Genomic DNA, 16016 nt, shown 5'->3' on the forward strand with positions numbered 1-16016 from the left:
GGTGTGTGGCCAATGCATCGTTGAGGATGGATATTATCTTAGCTCGCTCGCTCTCCAGAAAACTACGCACATCGCAGAAGCTGTCTGATGTTATGTCAAAGTCTTCTAATAAATGCTCAAACGCAAACCGGTCTGCTTTCTTCGCCAGCTTGACGCGTTTGGCAGGTGGCGATGCATCGAGGGAGGTTACTTCTACCTTTCGCTTGGAAGGTTGCGGTAGAGATGTTCCAGTGCTCTTGCAAGTAAGCTGGTGTCGCTTGAAGTTGGCAATAGTAATATTTTTTCCACACTTAGAGCACAGTTTGGTCGCACATATTCGCTTTCCCGGCACACAAGTACGACAGTGCCTTTGAAAATGTTTACTTGACACAGCAGTTTGGCACGTAGGGCAATTTTTTACAGAACGCATAATGCAGAGATTTTTTGGGGGTATGTTATTTAATACCCAATGCTGTGCAATGCAAAATATAATTGTTAACTTTTTTTTTAACTATTCTCTATGACTTTACTTGGGTTTTTCCGTCAAATTATATGCTTCTAGTTTCCTATACTTTGGTGGAGCCCGTTCAGGTTCTATCCCCCGCCATGTGGGTTCCTCTGCCAATCCAGCAAAGGTGAGAAATCAGCGCTGTGCTCCGAAAACAACACCACTAATATGACATTATTATATTACGTAATAACTTGTTACCTAAACACTACAGCTTACAGGTTGGCAAAATCTGATATGAAAGCAGATAATACGCTTAAGTCTTATTTATATATAATTTTCACAGGCGTACAATATTGTCAACGGTATCATATTTGAGCAGGTCGCTTGTCACCTAAACACTACAGCTCACAGGTTGGCAAAATCTCACATGAAAGCAGATAATACGCTTAAGTCTTATTTATATATAATTTTCACGGGCGTACAATATTGTCAACGGTATCATATTTGAGCGGGTCGCTTGTCACCTAAACACTACAGCTCACAGGTTGGTAAAATCTGATATGAAAGCAGATAATACGCTTAAGTCTTATTTATATGTAATTTTCAAGGGCGTGCAATATTGTCAACAGTATCATATTTGAGCAGGTCGCTTGTCACCTAAACACTACAGCTCACAGGTTGGCAAAATCTGACAAGAAAGCAGATAATACGCTTAAGTCTTATTTATATGTAATTTTCACGGGCGTACAATATTGTCAACGGTATCATATTTGAACAGGTCGCTTGTCACCTAAACACTACAGCTCACAGGTTGGCAAAATCTGACATGAAAGCAGATAATACGCTTAAGTCTTATTTATATATAATTTTCACGAGCGTACAATATTGTCAACGGTATCATATTTGAGCAGGTCGCTTGTCACCTAAACACTACAGCTCACAGGTTGGTAAAATTTCACATGAAAGCAGATAATACGCTTAAGTCTTATTTATATATAATTTTCACGGGCGTACAATATTGTTAAGAGCGTCAGTTTCCGTAGAGCTCTCTTTTTCCACCTTCCCTCTATACAGTGAAGCTGTAGAAGACACAATTAGCTAACCTAGCATACAACATACTTTCCTAATTAATATGGATATTGTCACACATTCCTCTTATTTTATACTGTTGTAAATGGAAAAGATTATGTACGGTAAATGTTTTGTACATTATAGGGAAAAAATGCAAAATATCCCCCAATTTTAATTCGATCCACCTCTGAATCGAATTTTTACATATTCTCACGCCGGCACATATGTTGTTCTAGTTTGCTTCTTTTACTTGCCTTGCTTAATTAACTCTCGCTAATTAGCATTTTTTTGGAAGAAGTCAACTAGAACAACATATGGCGGTATGAGAAATATGCAAATTAAAGAATATTTTAGTAATATAAGGGCCCTAGCAATTAGCTTCGTCGACTAAGAGTACTCTTTTAAACGTCTTCAGCTAGATCGTATTACTACGGGAGGACGTTTAAAATGTTTGGGTGTTGAAAAAGTTTGACCCTACTTTTTTATTTCTATTGCTTGCTAATAGATGGCGCTGATAGTACCCTCTCCCCTCCCTCTCCCTCCTCCTCCTCTGCTGTATGACAAATAACACAAACATAAAATCAAGATTTTGGAGAGCAAAACATAAAATTTGCATGCATCTGATGTCGAACTAGGAACTTTATCTTTCGGGGAGTCAACATTATTTTTTTACTCAGTCGTCATATAACATGAACACACGCAAACATTCACATGTGCTTTTATTATTTTGTGTTCTGTAAGTACAAGTATATTCTTACATAAATTATTGTTTAATTTAATAAATTGTAAACTCGAAGCCTGCTATACTAACACTCCTTCTGTGTTTCATTATACTATTGAAAGCGAATGTTGCATGCATACGGAAATAACACAGAAAAAAAAGCGGATGGAAGCAATTTAAAATCAGTGGAGCAAGGTTAGTATTACGAGAACGTAAAAACATGTGCTTTCATTCAACTTCGAAAAATAAGAAAAAATGTGTGCATACAGAACACATATGCTTTCTTTTCACAGTTGTAAAATCATATAAATTGTACATGAAGTAAGTTACGGGAAGGATCTTTCTTTTATGTCTGTGTATATGTATGTTGTACAATTAGGTACAAGTATTGTACAATTAGGTACAAATTGTTGTACAATTATTTCCCCCAGTTGCCCAGTTGGAGTTGGGGGCACAACACTGGTACTATTTGTACTCACAGTGCTTACTCATGTATTTTGTTTAATATTTTATTTCAAATTCACTGTCAGAAACTAGTTTTGCCAATTCCTGGATGTAGGTTTACCTACTCTGTTGGTTGTCACTGTCAAGCTCCCAGTATTCGTACAGCATAAAAAACCATAACCCCCCTCTCAAAATATATACATTGTATACGCCAAGATGCTCAATAGCCTAGCAACACATCATGAAAAAACATGCCAAGAGGACCCAGTGGGTTTATAAGTCAGTGCTGCCAACTCCTATTTGTAGGTTAGCTTAGCCTGTGAAAAATCATATAGTAGAATTTTTGTAGAGTGGGTAGGCAACACCGACGAGCATCAAATGATGATTCGAGCCTCAAATAATAATTCGAGCCTCGTCAATATTGCCAACTCCTATTTGTAGGTTAGCTTAGCCTGTAAAATATCATATAGTGGAATTTTCTTCGGATGGGTTGGCAAAACCCAAGCCTCAAGTAAAAACCCACAGTGTTGCCAACACTAGGCCCCCAACAGTATTGCCAAACATAAAAAATACATGGGTCTCTCAGGTCTTTTAATAAAAAATTACAGTGAAAAACCCAGTAGGTTAACAACACTGTCAAAAAATCTACGGCAGTGTTGCCAGATGTAAACAGAGGGCGATAGACCCCCCTCATAAAAGGCTACAGTAAAAACCCACAGTGTTGCCAACTCTGTGCCCTCAAAATATACATCATAAAAAGCTACGACGAGCCCCCAAATGATGATTCTAGCCCCAAAAGATTATTCAGAACTCTCTTATTGTGTCGTCGAGCATGAGAAGCTCGTCGCCATGGTCGTCGCGTTTCGTATGGCCAAAAATATCGTTAGGCATTATTGTTATTTATTATAGGATAGCTAATTTTCATTTCTATGAAAAGAGGGATAAGTTTGTCGTAGTCGTCCAAGAGCTCTATGTACAGGCGATCGCCAGCAGATACATCGTACGTAGTGGCACTGTTCATCCTATCGTGTTTGATGCGATAGATGTTCCTGCCAGAAGAAATTTTGGCCTCTCCTTTATTCTCGGGATTCATGTCAAACTGCAGTTTGCCGGAGATGGGGAACTGGTAATAATTCAAGTTGTTGTTGAATATGTAGAAAATCTTGCCCACATCCTCGTCGTACTGGGTCAGGATGCTATTCAAGTGTATAATCAACAAACCGTTGAGTTTAGATAATAGAGAGGGTAACAGGTCCCAGCTTGCAGGTGGCGACGGTGCGCTTTGGGCGGATGCCTCCATAGCCTGCTTCCTGAAGCCAAACAGGTTCATAGGCATTGTTATTTTATTTTATATTTAGCGATTCGTTTCGAGCAAGCCAATTTCAGGCGTTGGTAAAACAAAACCCTTTTTCTTTACCCCCTACGCAAACGTAAAGCATGCCGGGGAAGAAGAGAGTGGGATATGTTTGCTTCGTACAAAAAAAATTAGGTTAAGTTAACCTCTCTCCGAGAACTGACCCCGAGCGCCCATTTTCAGCGAGCGCTATTTCAGCGAGTTTAGTGTTTTGAAGAGCAAATTGGCAACACTGCCAGTGAGATTAACATACATTATCAAAAGCACATCGTGAAAAGCTACGTTTTGTTCGGGCACACGTACACTCACACACACACAAAAAGCTAAAAAAATTATACACCGTGAAAAGCTACGACAAGTTGGAAACACTGCTGGTGGGGTTAACATACACCATAAAAGGCTACGCCTCGCCCCGAGTTGGCAACACTGCTTGTGAGGTTAACATACACCGTAAAAGGTTTCAAAATATCATATAGTGGAATTTTTGTAGAGTGCATTGGCAACACTGACGAGCCCCGCATGATGATTCGAGCCCCAAAAGATTATTTGGAACTCTCTACTTGTGACTACTCATGTATTAGGGGAGTCTACAGAGCCCACCCCCGGTACGCTCTCAGACAAAAAAAAGGTAGAGTAAAAAGTAAAGTTGTTGCGTGAAAATATGGCCATTCTATTCAATTGCTATTGCCTTCGGTTTGTAGACCGATTGATTATTAAAAAAAAAGTGTTTTCTAAACCTTTTTCCGAAGAGCTTGCATTTTTTGCAGCTTGCGTTTGCAACGTTGCAACCAGGAGACAGGACAACCTTACTGTCAAGCAGGCGATCTTGTTTCTCTTCTATCGGTATCTAAGGTTGCCAGACACTCATCTTTTATGATTAACTTCGCTGCTTTTAAATAACGTTATTTTTTCAACATTAAAGCATAAAGTTGGTTTACAAAGTTTAAATTGAGAATATTTCTGTTATACGTTTCATGAAGCAATGCTGAGAGAACACGGGAGTGAACGTTCTTAGTTCTCTCTCGTCCCACACGGTCTGAATGTGTTTCTGAAGCAGTGGCAACCATGCCCACTAAGCCTCTCGCAGACAAGGGATGGGGGGGAAACAACTCGGTGTTGCTTTTAGATGTTATATGTAGAAGCACTTCCCAGGTTTCTCTCGCTCTTCCTGTGTAACTTGCGATAAATGCAGAATTCCTGTGTTGTGCGCACAATCAAAGGCAAATGTAATAATAGACAAATTGTTCATCATTATGTTAATTAAGTCTGTGTTCCTCAATGTGATTTTCAAGGATCGGAATCGTCATACAGCTTCTTAAAAAAGCCCTGTCTGGGAAAGTAAATAATGGGAAAAAAAACTATTGATATATTGCCTGCTATAATTTTTGCCGTTGGCTGTATACAGCAAAAAGGACGTTTTGCTGTGGTCTTGGAAAACGATAGCGTCGTCGCCTTGTAATCAAGGGGTCGCGTCACGGGTTTGATACCGGTGGGGACACGTGGTACAGTGTTTCGGATTCCACTTTAGACTGTAGGTTCAGTCTCGAATTGCCTTTCTGTGCAAAAAGTGGCAATTGAATTCTTCGAAAAGGAGCACACATTTCAAACTTTCGTCGTCTAATACATTAATGTTTGTGCTTACAGTTGCCATGCATCGCCAATGTCAACACTAAACTAAGGGTTCCAGTGTATTTCTATTGTACGCCCATTTTCTACCTATCTGGTTAATCGCGACGATGAGGATAAATGACGAGCCGATGAAATGGTGATGGAACACAAAATGATACATCCATACCTGACTGACCAGGTACGTAGGAACCTGAGGCTTCACAGCGTGTTACGCCGTTTACTCCGCAACGGAAACCGACTAAAGGTTTCAGATGTCAAATGACAGAATGTAGATATCAACATCAACGGTTCAAGGTTGAACCCCTTGAGTTTATTTCTGCTTTCTTTCTTCCTTTTTTTAGTTTTACTTTTAATTTTAAGGCCACTTTATTCACATAAAGCATACACCCCTTGTTTGGGAATGAATGTTTTGTTTTTGTGTAGTGTATCGTGCAGTGGGTAACACTGTTGCCTTGTAATCAAGGGGTTCCAGGTTCTAATCCCTGCGGAGGCACATTGTGGAGTCCGATCATTGCAAGAGGTTGACTTAAAACAAATTTTTAAATATTTTTTTGTCATTTCTTGTCTTCATCATTCGTTTTCATCGTCGCAATCAATCAAAATTGTCAGAGAGGAGTCGTAAAATTAGGAAAGTTCTAATACGACAAAGACGCTTTTCTGATGTCTTGGCTGATAGTCAACAATTATTTAGAAGAATAATTCAATCTAAAGTTTGGTATCCAATGCAAATTACGCTAACCAAAGCGCTCAACGAAAAGTTATTTCAGTAGCGGGAAAAGGAAAGATAGAATGTATGAAGTTGATGTAATCTTAGACGTTATTGTTTCAGAATGTATACAACCAGTATACAGTACTTACAAAAATTTGTACTTTTTTACTATTTTATCGCTTCTCGCCACTGTGTTGCATGTCGCGCGAAATCTCAAATCATTATTATCTTTTCTGGAAGTCGCACATATATTTCGCTCATAAGTCTTATTGACCGAGATAAATAATTTGTAAACACATGTAATAAGTTATCGTGAGAATTTGTTTTAATCACTTTCTGCATTTCTAAGTACGTATTCTTTAATCTTGAATTCTGAGAATTCTTAAGATGCTCAAAGTTAATAACTTCTGCATTTGTTTTCTCATATCCCTACGAAACAGCTACTTAAGTTGACCGGACAAGGTTTTCAGTTGACTCAGTCGTGAAACAAACTGTAGGCATGGTTGACCGGAGGGAGGGGGTTGTGACACGATGCTTGATGGGAATCATTGGAGGGGAAAACAATAATTGAGCTTTGATAATATAATACCAAAACGTTTAAACATATGTTTATATTATTTCTACGACTTCTACCTAACATCACACAAAAATGTGTATATATGCATGTGTGGTTGATTTGAATTGTTAATAAAGTGCACTTTATGCACAGATATGCTAATCGGAACTGGACCTACAGTTTATAGTGGGATCCGAACCACTGTACTGTGTGCCAGGACCTCTTGGCAAAGCGACAACGTTGCCACTACGCCATCGGAGAGTCCTCAGGTGCGTGTGTGGTGTGTTGGAGCAGAGGATTACTTGCAAAATCAAACTAACAAATAACCAAGAGTACGGTTCGATACGCTAAATGAAAGTGCAAAATTTGTTTTGTTTATATTTATGTTTCAAAACATAAAGTATCCTTACATTCCCTTCGACAATCTTTTAATTTCAACTTCGGCAATGGAGATTTGAAAGATATGCGGATCCAGAAACTGCCTGTTTACTTTTCTTTAGCTTTGGTTTCAAGTTTGGTCCTGAAAAATGGTTAACTCAGATTTGCGATCAACCAAAGGGATGGTCTGATTTCTCCGGCCCATTTCTTTAAAGAACTTTTAAGAAATATTCGGGCTGTTTGCTTTGCTTTATATCCAGTTTAAACTCACTCTTCTCGATGGCCACATATCTTCGCTTACCTACGAACATTTGAATCATTTATTAAATCTGTTTGTAATTTTAAATTTCGTTTATTTTCGAATTAAACTTCCAATTTAACTTCCAGGTTATTAGTTCTTACTAGTGTTGCGCAATATATCGTCAATAAATTTTAGAACATCTATCGTGTCAGCGATATAACGTCACGATATTTGGCGATATTTATCATGAAGACGTGGAGGACTGGTTAGCACATCGCGCTGCGACGCCAAGGGTCCCGGGTTCGAATCCCGGTCGGGCTTGGTTGTTTGTGAAAGTCCATTCATAAATTTCATCACTTCATCACTCATCCCCATCTTCGCAAATTAGCCAAGAGGCACAAAACGCGAAGTAAAATAAACTAAATGAAATCAAAATCAAAGACACTAGGGGCACCGGACAAGGTACGGAGAATGCAATACGTATATTTATGTTAATGACTTTCCTTGTATTATATCCCGCCCGAAACAAAGTTAAAGTACCTACACGTGTGATTGCAAGTACGTTTAGTTCCACGCCTACGCGCATTTGCTTATTATTAATGTAAGAAATGGTCGAACAGTTAACAATGTTTCCCAGTTTTCTTTGTTCAACAAATGTAAAAAAGAAATCATGCTAAAACGCTTTTGCAAGTCAGTTTAAATACAGATGTCTGAAAAATATGTGCAATGAAACCATGGCCAGTATTAATGGAAGGACTATTATGCCTACTTATTTTATACAGGCACACATTGTGCTTGGGGGAAGTGAGTGGTCAGACGAGGCACTTTCTGCCTCTCCCAAATAAATCAAGATTACATTCTGAGCTCCCAGCAGCCACTTACGGTAAACAACTTTTTACTTTAGTAGAAATTTTAGACTAAATATTTTGTCAAAACTGCCGGTTTCCCCCTCAATTTTGCAAGAAAATGTTTCTTGCTTGCTTCGATTGTAATATAAACGTTTCTACACGTCACTATTTTGAAAGAATTGGCGACCTATTCAATTAAAATGTTCCCTACATAGCTATTTCTATTTTGTTTATTTTTCGCCGCTGGTCTATTTCGTGGATGAATCGAGACAATGAGGTGAAATGATAAAATTATGAAGGTACAAACACGATGTCCATGACTCCATATTATCGCGTTTATTCCTTAGATTTAGCTAAACTTCGCGGCGAATTGTGAAAAAGTATTAACGCAATCTTTCAAACCAGAATTTTAATAATTGTTTGATACCCTCAAGATTGGCCCATGTAAGCAATTGGATCTCCGACGCTGTGCTTCTTGCTTGAGTGTGAGGGGACGTCAGGGGGGGTGACGCCGTTCGTGTCTGATTCGAGGGTTGCCGCTTGAAAGTACGGACAGAAGGGAGACTATGCCATTCCTGTTTTCTCCGCTTTCAGGGCATATGGCATGCATGTCTACAGTCGGATTAAACATTATGGAGACTTGAGTTTGAACTCCATTAAAAATTAACCAGTAGAGCTAGTATTTAAATTTCGTCACGATTGGACCACAAGTTTTTTTAATTACAGAATCTCAAAGAGAGCATAGTTTGAAAAACAACAAAAAAGATGCATTTTTTTGTTCTCACGACGATAAGAAATTGAAAGCATACTTTAAAAAAGTAGTTTTTTAGCTTAAATCAGAAAGTTAAGTGGTTAATTTTTAATTTGAGTGCAAACTCCAGTAGCCATAATTTTTAATTGGACAGTAGTTCGGCAGAATCTTTCTTTATTGTTTCCTATATGACGCAGTGTTTGTGCGAGAGATCGTGATGATTACATATAAAGAGATATCGCTGTTGGTTAACAGCTTGTAAACCAATCGCCTGTTCTCTGTCACCTTAGCACATTTTAAGTCTAAGCACCTTTCAACTCATTCAGCAAAGTGTCACGATGTTTTAACTTGATTAAATAGCAAGTATTAATATACTAATTAGTTTCATAATTTAAATGAATAATAGAAATATGGGCACACATAATACGTACCCAAAATTCAGAATTATTTAATAAAATGTGTTCCAAATCGGATGCACTTGAAGAATTCAATCTATCATCATAATTATTTTCTTTCTTTCACTTTCCTGTCTCAGAATGGAATCTTGAGGCACGGGCCCCCTCCTCTCGCAGTGTGGTGTGTGTGAAGTCACCTATACCAATAACATTGCGTATATTTTCGGGTGAAGACAGCATAGAATTGTTGCAGTAATCAGGTTACCTTATCATATTATGCCCTATAACTCCACAGTCCACACTCCCATGATATTCAGTTATGGCGCAATGCACAGGGAACAGCTGTACCTTTACTGCGTTCTTTCCATGTAACCTCTATTTGTGCTGAAAGTGTTCGTGTTTAATTATTTTCGCAATTTTTCTACTCATAGTTGTTCATTAATTTTGGTACCGTTTCATTCTGCTTATTCTTTAAAAAATTAATGAGACTCCATACACTGACATGGTGTCATTCAATGAAAAACTTCTTGACAAGCCTTGGCTTTCGCAGTGAAGTTGAAGTTTCACCAATCAGTTTAGTTAGCGTCCACAGATTTCCTCCAGGCAGGTGAAAGAAGTCTCGTCTTACACATAAAGATCGATATTTAAGATTTCTAGGTAACCGAAAGCACATAATACCGAAAAAGACTTGACTCAGTTAACATGCATTTATTATTATTATTATTAGACGTATAACATATAGGGAATACATTACATTCAGTTAGAGAAGTTGTACAGTGAATATTGTTTAAAATTTGTGCATTCAAAGAGCCGTAGGTTGAGAATTCTACGCCAAAGAGAACAACACAATTCGACACACCCTTTACACATTATTAAACTTTTGCTTCTGTCGAAAGTATTATTTTAGAACATATATACTCAATATGAAGGAAAGCTCTCATTGTGAGCCGACCGAGGAAATTTTCTTCACTCAATTTAGGGTTAAAACGGATAATTTAGACCGGTTTATTAGTGTAAACAATATGTAAAAGTTAAAGGTAAAGCGCTCCCCTGTGCATAGCACTACGCCATGAAGGCCTATAGGGGGTGTGAGGGTAACGCCCCACACTTTCTTGATCCGGTCGTGAGTGGGGGTGATGTGATCAGCATCACGCCCCTGACCGCCTTTACCCCCCAGGGTTTCCCCCAGGTACCCATATGATTCGACACTGGGTGGGCGCCGGGGCCGCTTTCATCATTAGAAAAGTTCCCGGATTTGAACTGGCCGGGGATCAACTATGTACGTGAAATTATCCAATATTTCAAGGCACAGACAACATTTCCAGCTCCCTAACCTCCTCCTTCACTGCATTGAGGGAGCTGCTGTAACGAGTGCACTCACGGTCCCCGAAATGACGTGTCAATCATACCCCCGCACGGGGCCAAACGTCGTTATGTGTACGGGAAACCGTTCGTGACTCACGGTCCAGTTATCAAGTTCGGTACTGAGACGGTCGTTTATTGTCATACTATTGCGAGGCGGAGATTAATACCTTGAAAAGTTACACTGTTTTGTTTACCTTTGATATGTAGATTCGAACAATCATAAAACACTAATAGCATAATATCTGGTACCTGAAAAACGTCAAATAACAACACTGACGAACGGTAAAAAGTGAATATATATTGTAACAACAAAAGAATATTGCAATCAACAACTGTTTACAAAGCCTCCTCACTCTCACAACATTCACTCTATCTCTCTTTCACACACATGAGGTATTTTTACATGTGAAGTATGGATACAAATCATGGATCTCATTAACATATCATTCCTTTTAATTTTTAAACCTTCATGTGAATTTAGGGCATTTGTCTGCCAGCTCCTGTGCTCTTTTAAATTAACTTAAGTGCCAGCCCTCGGAAAGCGGTTAACTAAGACAATGGGTCGGCGTGGTTAAATCTTTCGTTCGAACGAACGTATGCATCGAGTCGTAAGCACGACATTATACAAGTTTCTCGGACGGGGGTATTACACACAAGCCTCTCTCGTCCAATGAGAACAACTACTCAATTACATAGTGATGCAAAAACTTAATTGGCTCCAGCTGCCGGAATACACTAATCAATCGTCGGCGCGAGCAAAAATTACCTTAATAACCACTATGCAACAAATAATACTACTTCATGCGCACGACCTTGCAATAAAAAAAACTACGCTTTCCACAATTAAAAAGGACTCATCAGTCAACTATTGACAAGTTAAATGGCGCGACGGGGCGGTCGGTTACACAAAAAATGGAGCACACTTTGACAATTTACACTAAATATTAAAGAAATAAAATGGAGCTTCTAATCCTGAATGCAGACAATTAAATTAGAACATCTGAACATGAAATAACCCCTTTTTACAACAATACCAAAAATTATCAGACGCGGGGGTTAGGTTCGGGGTTTCCTGAGTAACTTTGCGAATAAGTGAGACTTCGGCGTTAACTGTACGGTGTTGATACTAACGACGCACGTTTACATGGACATGAGACCCTCAGAAGTATACTGTACCAGACTCTGCTACATGGCGTGGTCATTCATCTCTCCTGGACGAGGGACTTGCACACGGTTCCTTTGTGGCGAAATTGTCCTCCGAGGTCGATCGCGACGAAGTATAATTGCGACGATCTGGTGTACTTGCACCTCCTTAGTACTTCGGGCGTTCCTCTTGCCACTAGCGTCGGATGTACGTGGTCACGCGCCGGTTCGGAATCTCTCTGGTGACGGGCTTCGATTCGGCGTCGTTCTGGAAGCGTCGTTCTGGAGTCGTCCTTCAATCTCTCTCTCTGGTGCCGGGCTTCGATCGGCGTCGTTCTGAAAACGTCCTTCGGGCTTTGGGCAGTGTTTGGCTTTGGTGTCGTCTTTGGCGTTGGCTGACTGGCTTCATCGGAAGATGGCGATGCATCGTTGCGGGGTCAGGGAAGTCGACAGACTCCCTTCTCAATCTCCTTTAGCCGCCCATGATTATGTAGTTAACGCTTGGCAAAAAACAAATCACCGCGTAATCTTCACCAAAATGAGGCGCACACTGGTAACTCTCTATCTGCAACTCGCTCGCGGTACGTAAGGAAACAAAGTCCACGGACACAAAACAATAATCACGCGAGAGTGTAGCGCGGAGATGCTCTCTCTATGAAATCCGGGTAAAAACTTTCTGGGATGGTAGCACCGCATATATATAAGAGATTCAAATTCGTCCGTTGAAACCCACGCTAAGGTGGCTTCGCTTCGCTTTCTCAAGGGATGGAAATGACCTCTGTCCATTGTCTTGAAAGGCGCGGTTGGCGACGCGTCCTGGATCCTTGCAGGCTTGAGCTCCAGCTGGTTTTCCTGGTCATCCGTGAACATGGGTTCGAACTCCTGCTGCGACTCGAGCCCGGTAGCGGCGAAAATAATCTTTCCTTATCTCCGCGTTGGTGCAAATATGTCATGTTCTAGGCGGCGGCTGTCACTCAAGAAAAACTCGTCCCCAACTCCCGACGTCTGGCTCGGATACAAGTTTATTCACAAAATAAATCAAACCTCACACTTTCATGTTTGTGCATAAAATGAATCAATAAACAAAAAATAATTTATATCGAACTGCGTTTCACATGTCACTAGCTACCGTGACACTGCTACTATGCTACTGGTCACCCCTGAAACCTACTTTCTTCTATTTATATGTCGTATAGTATTTGTACAGTTATAAGCCCACGAAATGATCCCCTGTTTAAAAGCGAAGTGGGGGGGGGAGGGTGTGATGGACTGCGAGATTCATATGTGGAGTTTATGGACAATACGAATCTTTGTCGTCTTCCAGGGCAGTGTTGTTTAGAAGCCATTTGTATTTCATATTTATTTTATATCTCTTTTCTTCCACTTTTGACTATTCACGACGATGGATCATGATTATGCTAAATGGATGAAGAGACACTCACATAACAGCCTCATCCAGGCTGACGGGACTCGAACTCGGAGTGTACGGTCACTCAACGCACTCGTCCACAGAGTCGAACCTTTAGAAGTGGGGAAATTAATCTTTTCACACCATATTTCTCAGGAAATTACGTTACGACTATGCGTCAATCAATGATTTAAAATATGAATATATTAACTGACATTAAAAGTGTTGTTGAAAAGCCGTAATTTATTTCTATAAAAATATGTTTCAAAATATGGATATTGGTGTAAGAATAGAATTTAATCGGTAGGTTTTTATAACTACAATTATATAGTTTAAAACTTTGATGAAGAGTTTCTTTCATTTTCTAAGATTAATCTTTCATATTAATATGATACTTTTGGAGGTTAAGGTTTTAATTTTCAACCTAGATAGATATAGGGTAAAAAACAGAACACTGAGCGGCTCATAATATGTTGACGTATTACGGTAACGTTGCGCCATTTGGGACACACTACTAAACTTTCTGTGACGTCACCTGTGCTGTTTGGGTCCGTGACATCGATACAAAGAGATAACGGCCAAAGAAATTCAAGGCGGTAGAGAAACAAAATCACCAAGAAGAGCTTAAAATGTCATGCATGCACATAAAACAGCACATAAAAATTCGGAAGGAAAAATTTAAATACTTTATTTTTGTTTTCAGCCACTGCCAACTGCCATACGTAATCATCCTCTGTATGGTTTGCGTTATATGTTTCTGATTGTCCCTTCTCCACTTCTAACATTCATTTGCATCCTCGCAATTAGCCAGAAATGGTAGAAATCCGACGTTAAATAAACTAAATGAACTAACAATAAAATGCTCTCAGTGTAGCATAAACTGCATAAAATATGTAGGTGACGCTTCAAAAGATGGTATTTTGAATTTAGTAATCCCCCTCCCATAAATAACGACAGGGTAGGTAGTTTCTTGCCAACATTGGTTACAACAAGAAAAAAAATTATGTACGGTACAAAGAGTTATTGAAAAAAATCTTATAGTATCTCAACAAATCTATTCTGGAAGCTGGCCGCTCAACGTATTCCGGAAAACGTTTATAAACCGTTGATGTCAGATACCTGGGCCTGGATGATTTACTAATACTGTCTTTATTGTATAAATATTGTATGTTAAAACCTCACCTATAAAACAAAGTTATATATATATATATATATATATATATATATATATATATTTAAATATAAAAATCCACTGTCGGTTTTATTTACTGTTTTGCTTTTGACGTCAGTCCACAAAAAAAATCATCTTCGAATCAATTTTGTATAACGCAACATGGTGCCTTGTACCTGGAGTTCCTTCTGAATATTTTTTGAGATAATACATTTAACTTAAGAAATCTTGTTAATAATAAGTTGAGATAGGATTATTTGTGTGTAAGATATTTCTGTCCTACGTAAGAAAGTGAAAAAAAGCTTTACAGTTTGATCGGGTGAGCAGGCTCTTTCGTTGCAGCTGTACAGGATTAAGGGATTAGCGAGCTAGCGATAAGTAGGTCAGTGTTACTAATATGGTTCGAACGTCGATCTCTCAGTCTCAGGGCGAAGCAGCCGAAATAGGCTGGAATAAAACACTTGAATGCTGGGGCAATAGAATGTAGTTTTGTAAAAAATGGTACCATAAATCTTGCGCGGGAATGAGCGAAGAATAATTTACGAAATTTGAGTTGCATTCAGAATATTTTTTTCCTTGAAGATATGCTGCGCACTGTCAGAAAAGGAAAATACCAAGGAGGAAAAGTAACATTACACAGGGTGTTCAAAAATTAACTGACGCAAATGAAGAGAGCGTTAGCCTCCGACACGTTTGTTATTTATGAAGCAGAGTAGAGAAGAGGATAGGCAAGAGCAGATTAAATTTAGAGAAGAGGATAGCTTTGGCTGCAAGTCGTTTCACTCTTCTGGCTTTAACTTTAGAAAGGTCCGACCATTAAATTCAAATTTCAAGACAGCAGAGGAGACATTATTTTCATTATTATAATGGTTGTTTCTACATTCGTAATATTTTGAGGACGCATTTGGAGGTGTTCGTGCACCAATTGCAACCCACGTGCGCACTCCTATGCCCTCACTGTTACTCGTCTTGGTACTCATATATATTGGTTACTGGGACTCCCTGTTGGCGTAGTGGTAACTTCGCCGCCTTGTAATCAAAGGGTCCCGTGTTCGATAACCAGTTGTTGAGGCATAACATGGTTAGGATTTCAGTTTAAACTGATGGTCTAGTCCAGTCCATACTGTATGTAAAGTGGACTTAAAACACGAATTCGATAAATCAATCTATTTGTTTACTGAAAGGTGCTATTTGAAACGAGCAAAGCGTTTTCGTTTCTTAAGAAAAATTATCCAACTTTAACCAACAAAATTATAATCGAAACGTTGTTTTATATATCTCTACTATTTCTGCCAGGAGAAGTTAAAGGACGTCACGATTGTTAAATGTCGGTCGACTCATTATCTGAAAACAATAAATTCTGGGTTCGAATTCCTGTCAGTTTCTTCTGTCTTATGTGGCA

This window comes from Lepisma saccharinum, chromosome 22, assembly GCF_977018435.1.
Source record: "Lepisma saccharinum chromosome 22, izLepSacc3.1, whole genome shotgun sequence".
NCBI classification, from domain to species: Eukaryota; Metazoa; Arthropoda; class Insecta; order Zygentoma; family Lepismatidae; genus Lepisma; species Lepisma saccharinum.